The sequence below is a fragment of the Labeo rohita genome, unplaced genomic scaffold (genome assembly GCF_022985175.1).
Source record: "Labeo rohita strain BAU-BD-2019 unplaced genomic scaffold, IGBB_LRoh.1.0 scaffold_2341, whole genome shotgun sequence".
NCBI lineage: Eukaryota > Metazoa > Chordata > Actinopteri > Cypriniformes > Cyprinidae > Labeo > Labeo rohita.
In genome coordinates this window covers 2,363-7,997 of record NW_026128596.1, presented here as the reverse complement: position 1 = coordinate 7,997, position 5,635 = coordinate 2,363, and the positions used below count along the sequence as shown (strand labels likewise).

Below are 5,635 nucleotides of genomic sequence, written 5' to 3'. Positions count from 1 at the left end.
GATCTGCAACATCTGAAGAAACACCATTAATAATAGACCATGTATGTTGACACTATGTGCTAATGAATTTAAGTTTTTATAGAGTGCCTAAGAGACATGGAGACTGGGGGAAAATGAGATTAAAGGAAAAATAATTTTTCAGTGCTTTTGTGTTCCCTTGAAAAAACACACGTTTGCATGTAAAACTGTTATTTGTGAGTGCAAAGTTTATTGGAGAAACAAAATATTTGCAAGACGACTCAAAAGCATTGCGTTCCCCTAATAATCTTTGGTTTCGCTCCGAATTGTTCTATAGGAGCTAACAGAATGTTTCTCAGAGGAATGGAAAAGCATTTAAATATATATTTTCCTCACATCTCATATTTTTTTCCACCACTGCGTTTCTTTAGAAGCTTTGTAAATTTTTAAATATTTTGTGTTCGAATAATCCAGTTAATTTATTTCATTAATTTTACCCGAAGGCTGTGAACGCAGAAACTGTGGTGGCAACGGATGATTGCTGGGTGGATGCATTAAGACCACGCAACAAACGTCTTGTGTATGTACATATCGCAGTTATGTGACCCATTACACACTTTTCTAGCACCTTACGTACATAATATATGTATATAGACCAATAATTTCAATTGTTATACATCATCAGCATCAAAAATCAACCTTTATTTTATATTTTAGTTTTTTTTTTGCATTTTGCATTTTGAAAATTGTACTTGTACAGTTGAGGTCAAAAGTTTACATACACCTTGCACAATCTGCAAAATGTTAATTATTTGACAAAAATATGAGGGGTCATACAAAATGCATGTTATTTTTTTATTCAGTACTGACCTGAATAAGATATTTCACATAAGACGTTTACATATAGTCCACAAGAGAAAATCATAGTTGAATTTATAAAAATGATCCTGTTCAAAAGTTTTCATACACTTGATTCTCACTGTGTTGTTACCTGAATGATCCACAGCTGTGTGTGTTTTTTTTTTTGTTGTTGTTGTTTAGTGATAGTTGTTCATGAGTCCCTTGTTTGTCCTGAATGGTTAAACTGCCCGCTTTTCTTCAGAAAAATCCTTCATGTCTTACAAATTCAAAAAAAATTTTTTTTTTTTTCAGCTTTTTTGTGTATTTGAAACCTCATGTCACGTCACATCCTTGTCCTTTCTTTTTCTTTTCCTTTCCTTTTCTTTTCCTTTCCTTTCCAACAATGACTATGATTTTGAGATCCATCTTTTCACACTGAGGAAAACTGAGGGACTCAGTTACATTTATATTTAAAATAATATACTCTTATATTTAATATAATTAAAATATAAGAGTATCTCCATATCTAAAAGAATAATGCATTTATAAATTTGTTTATAATAAGAGCTGTAAATGTTATGTTTTGCAGTGGAACATTTCTTGCTGTTGTGGCTGGACTGCTGTATGGATCATCATTTGTTCCAGTTCTGTATATTAAAAATCATGCATCAGATCCAAACAGCCAATACAGTGGGGCTAGCCAGTTTGGTAAATCCAGATTACCTTATTATAAGCATTATTTGAATTCTTAAATATAACCTATTATGCATTTGGTTTCTTTGTAGATCTGGATTATGTCTTTGCACAATATAGTGGGATTTTCCTCACTAGTACAGTGTATTTCCTCCTGTACTGTGCCATCAAAAAAAACAGACCTCAAGTTTTTTTCTAGAGCAGTACTGCCAGGTAACACCAACACTTCAATTTAAAGGAATAGTTGACCCAGAAATGTGCTGACCGTTTTTCTGAAAATGTACTTTCTGTCAGGCCATCCAAGATATAGATGGGTTTGTTTCTTCATTGGAACAGATTTGGAGAAATTTAGCTTTACATCAAACCAATGGATCCTCTGAATGGGTGCCATCAGATTGAGAGTCCAAACAGCTGATAAAAACATCACAATAATTAATTCACATGACAAAAGTCCATCCTTGTGAAGTAAAATGGTGAAGTGAAATGTTGCATGTTTGTCAGAAACAATCCATCATTAAGGCATTAAATTTAAAACCGGTTAATAAAACATTGCTTTTGGCTGAGTTCATAATAATGCATTCAGATCTGATTTAGACTCTCTTCCTTTGTAAATTTTGCTTGATCTGTGCATAATTCTCTCCTGATTTCGACTAGATACATTTTTCACAAATAAAATATTTTACAAAAAGAGGATTCATATTTGGACTAGAGTCATGTGGATTATTATGATGTTTTTATCAGCTGTTTGGACTCTCATTCTGATGGCACCCATTCACTGCAGGGATTTTGGCTGAACTATTCCTGTAATTTACATTTCCTTTATAGTTTTATTTTCTTTCTTCCGCATACCTTTGCATACCTGATGTCATGTTGTAGATGATGTTATTTTTTCCCTTGTAGGATTCCTTTCTGGCATCATGTGGGGTGTAGCCACGTGCTGCTGGTTTCTTGCCAACCACTACCTCAGCCCTGTAGTGAGCTTCCCCATTATCACAACAGTGAGTGACACTGTTTGTGGCTTTACGCACATGGAACAACTCTTCAGGAAACCTGAATGCACACAATGTGATTTGTGATAAAACAGCATTGGCCACCCCTTTGAGTCTTTGTTCTGATTTCAAAGGACAGTTATTTCAGTGATATCGACATTACGTGTGGTATTTTAAAAAATGTTTACAGCACCTTAGAGATAGCTCACCTAGCATTTACTTAACCTCATGCCATGACTTTGGTTCATCGTTGAGACAGAAATGTGTGTCGATCATTGTTTAGATGTAAATATAGCTTAAATCTGTTCATGAAATAAAGTGATCGTCTCTCTTCACTCGTCATGCCTTTATGACCTTTTTGGTTACCTGGACTTTCAATAGAGGGACAAAAACCTCTCAGGTTTCATTAAAAATATTTTATTTTGTGTTTCAAAGATTAACCAAAGTAAACAATTACAATTTCTGGGTGAAATACCTCTTTAAGGGACAGAACTGAAACGACCAGGCTGATACAGATTATTTCTGGGCTGACAATCAACAAAAATCACACTGAAAATTTCAAATTCTGAAATAAAGCAGGTATGGATTTCTATTACTGGGTCATTTTATTCATTTATACCATACATTTTTTAAAAGATGACAGGCTCAAAAAATAAAAGAGAATATATCTAGGATTATCAGTGTTTATGCTGTGAATGTGTAAAAGAATATGGTAGACTGCAGAAGTCAGTGAAATATGTTTGAGAATGCGACTGCCCTCTAGTGGTGGTGATTGCACACCGATAAGGCTGGTAACAGACAAGCAAAGCTTTTAAAGGTTTTTCCAGAAACATTTTTTTTTTTTTTGTTATACAGGTTGAAAGTCTCTTCACATCCTGATAGCAATAAATAATTAAAGATATCTACATATAAAATATATAAATATATATTCTGTGGAATCGACCCAGGACCATAATGTTCGTCCAATCATTGCATTGAGTCGTGTTAGCCTATGTATTTGGATACTTTTGGAGAATTGCCTACACATGCAGGGAAAACTGGGTAAAAGAAAGGTAAACACTGGCAGTGTTTTCACAAGATGGAAGAATTTGATGGAATGTTTCGTTTTCGATGGATACAGTCATCTCTCAACGATGTTTCTTCTCGACAGGTAAGCTAAACTTCAAGTTAAAAGTATTCCTAATATGTTGGACCTTTTATTAACTTCACTTTTATAGACCTGTAAGAGCTGTGTTTGTGATGTTTGAGTTGGGGGAAGCTTGACTCGGGAAAGGGGCATTTGCAAAAACTATTTAAAAACGTGCTGTATTGTTGTAATTCCGCTTGGTGACACTATCTATTCCCTAATTAATTCTCATTCAAAAATAATCGCATTCGTGTTTGGAATGACTTGAATGTGAATACATTATTTAAAATGGGTAAACAATTAATTTAAAGGGGACATAAAACACAGTTTCTGCCAATCTCATGTTAATCTTGAGTCACCTACATACAGTAGAGTAGTATTGCATCCTTCACTTCTTCGAAGAATCTTTAGTTTGATCAGACTTATAAAAGACAGATACAGCTGTACCAGGGGCGTTTCTAGGATTTTAAAACATCCGGGGCTGGTGCCAAAACGTCAGGGGCTAGTGGTAGTGGGTGGGAGCTCACATCATGCTCACATAAGATTTTGTTAGACACAGGTGGTTGAACCTGGATCCTTCTAGGTGGGTCCGGGGGCATTAAACTGGGTGTTAAAGACCTTGTCAGACTATTAACAATAGTAAATAGTAATCACTGCAAATAGCAAACATATCAAAGTATTATAACAAAATTATAACATTACAAAAATATGTTAGACAAATAAAATAAAAAAAAATAAATAATAATAATTATAATAATACATTTGAAAATGTATTTATAACTGTAACAAATATATAGTTGCATGCAAAAATAGGGCCCTATTTTTTTCCCCCAAATTCTGTTTTATTTTATTTTATTTATTTATTTTATTTTTTTTTCTCAAAATCTGTTTTCATTTTTATGGTCTTCTTTTTAATGGTTAAATTTAATTTTATTAATCAAAATGTATTTAATCATGTGTAATTAATTAAAACCATGAATCTTATACAATTTACTGTCAATTTATCAAAAGTTAAGAAAAATTACATGTTTAGGACCCTATGAAATGTTTAATTTTTTTTTTTTTTTATTGTTACCAAATATGTTTTAGCATCTCTGTTTATTTGAATGCATAAAAACAAATTTTATTTATTTTTTACAATAGCTTCATGGAATTCTGTGTTGTGCATTTTTCTGGTTATCAGATGAAGGTATAAAATATTTATTTTATTGATCTTTTAATGAAAATTATATTTTATTTTTGGCAAATAAAGGGGATTTACTATTAAAATGTGAGAACATGGAAGAAATATTGTGTGAAAAAAATGTAAACATTTTTAATAATTAATAGTAGTAGTAGTAGTCGTAGTAGGCACGTACATTATACTGAAAGATTAATAAAGTTAAACCGAACTTTTATTTTGACGGGTTGCCGTGAATACCTTTAAATTTCTGTGTATATTTTTGACGCTTGTTTTACTCAAATAAAACAGTGAAATGCTCATGCAGTAACTCTCAGAGCAGTTCTGGAGATGTTGTTAACGTATTTATGCCCTCATTTAGTGAAACGCAGACGCTGAAATCACTGCGCGTGTCAGTATTATAGAAAACGAAACCGCGCATCCGCGCCGTTCATTCATAAAAAGACACAGAACATGCAGGATTCATATTTAAATAGTCTTTTGCGGCATAATATTTACAGATACCAGTCCATATCGCGACCTGATTTAAGTTTAATGACCAAATTTTGATAAAAATCATTCAAACTTTGTCAAATTCCGTGCAAATCATAGGGTCATACAAAAAAACATTCGGGGCTGGAGTACAAACCTTCGGGGCTCGAGCCCCGAATGATTAGCCCTAGCGACGCCCCTGAGCTGTACCACTTTTCTCTGAAAACAGCTGAGCTCCTGGCAGAGCTCAAGAGTCACGAGCACATGAAGCTTTCAAATAGCAAAGGTTGTGGCTAGTATAGCCCTGGTGAAAAAAACAGCATATGCTGGTAGGTATGTTTTGATCACTGATCTATAATAGAGAACTGGATAGCTCAT

The 5,635-nt window shown here is 33.5% G+C and overlaps 1 long non-coding RNA gene across 1 annotated transcript; it reads left to right on the top strand.

Annotated features, from left to right (window-relative positions):
* The first annotated feature begins 471 nt into the window (after window positions 1-471).
* Window positions 472-1,781, top strand: LOC127159609 (uncharacterized). Its single transcript, XR_007826502.1, has 3 exons — window positions 472-538; window positions 1,388-1,506; window positions 1,584-1,781. It is a non-coding gene; the product is annotated as an uncharacterized LOC127159609 (long non-coding RNA).
* The last annotated feature ends 3,854 nt before the right edge of the window (window positions 1,782-5,635 follow it).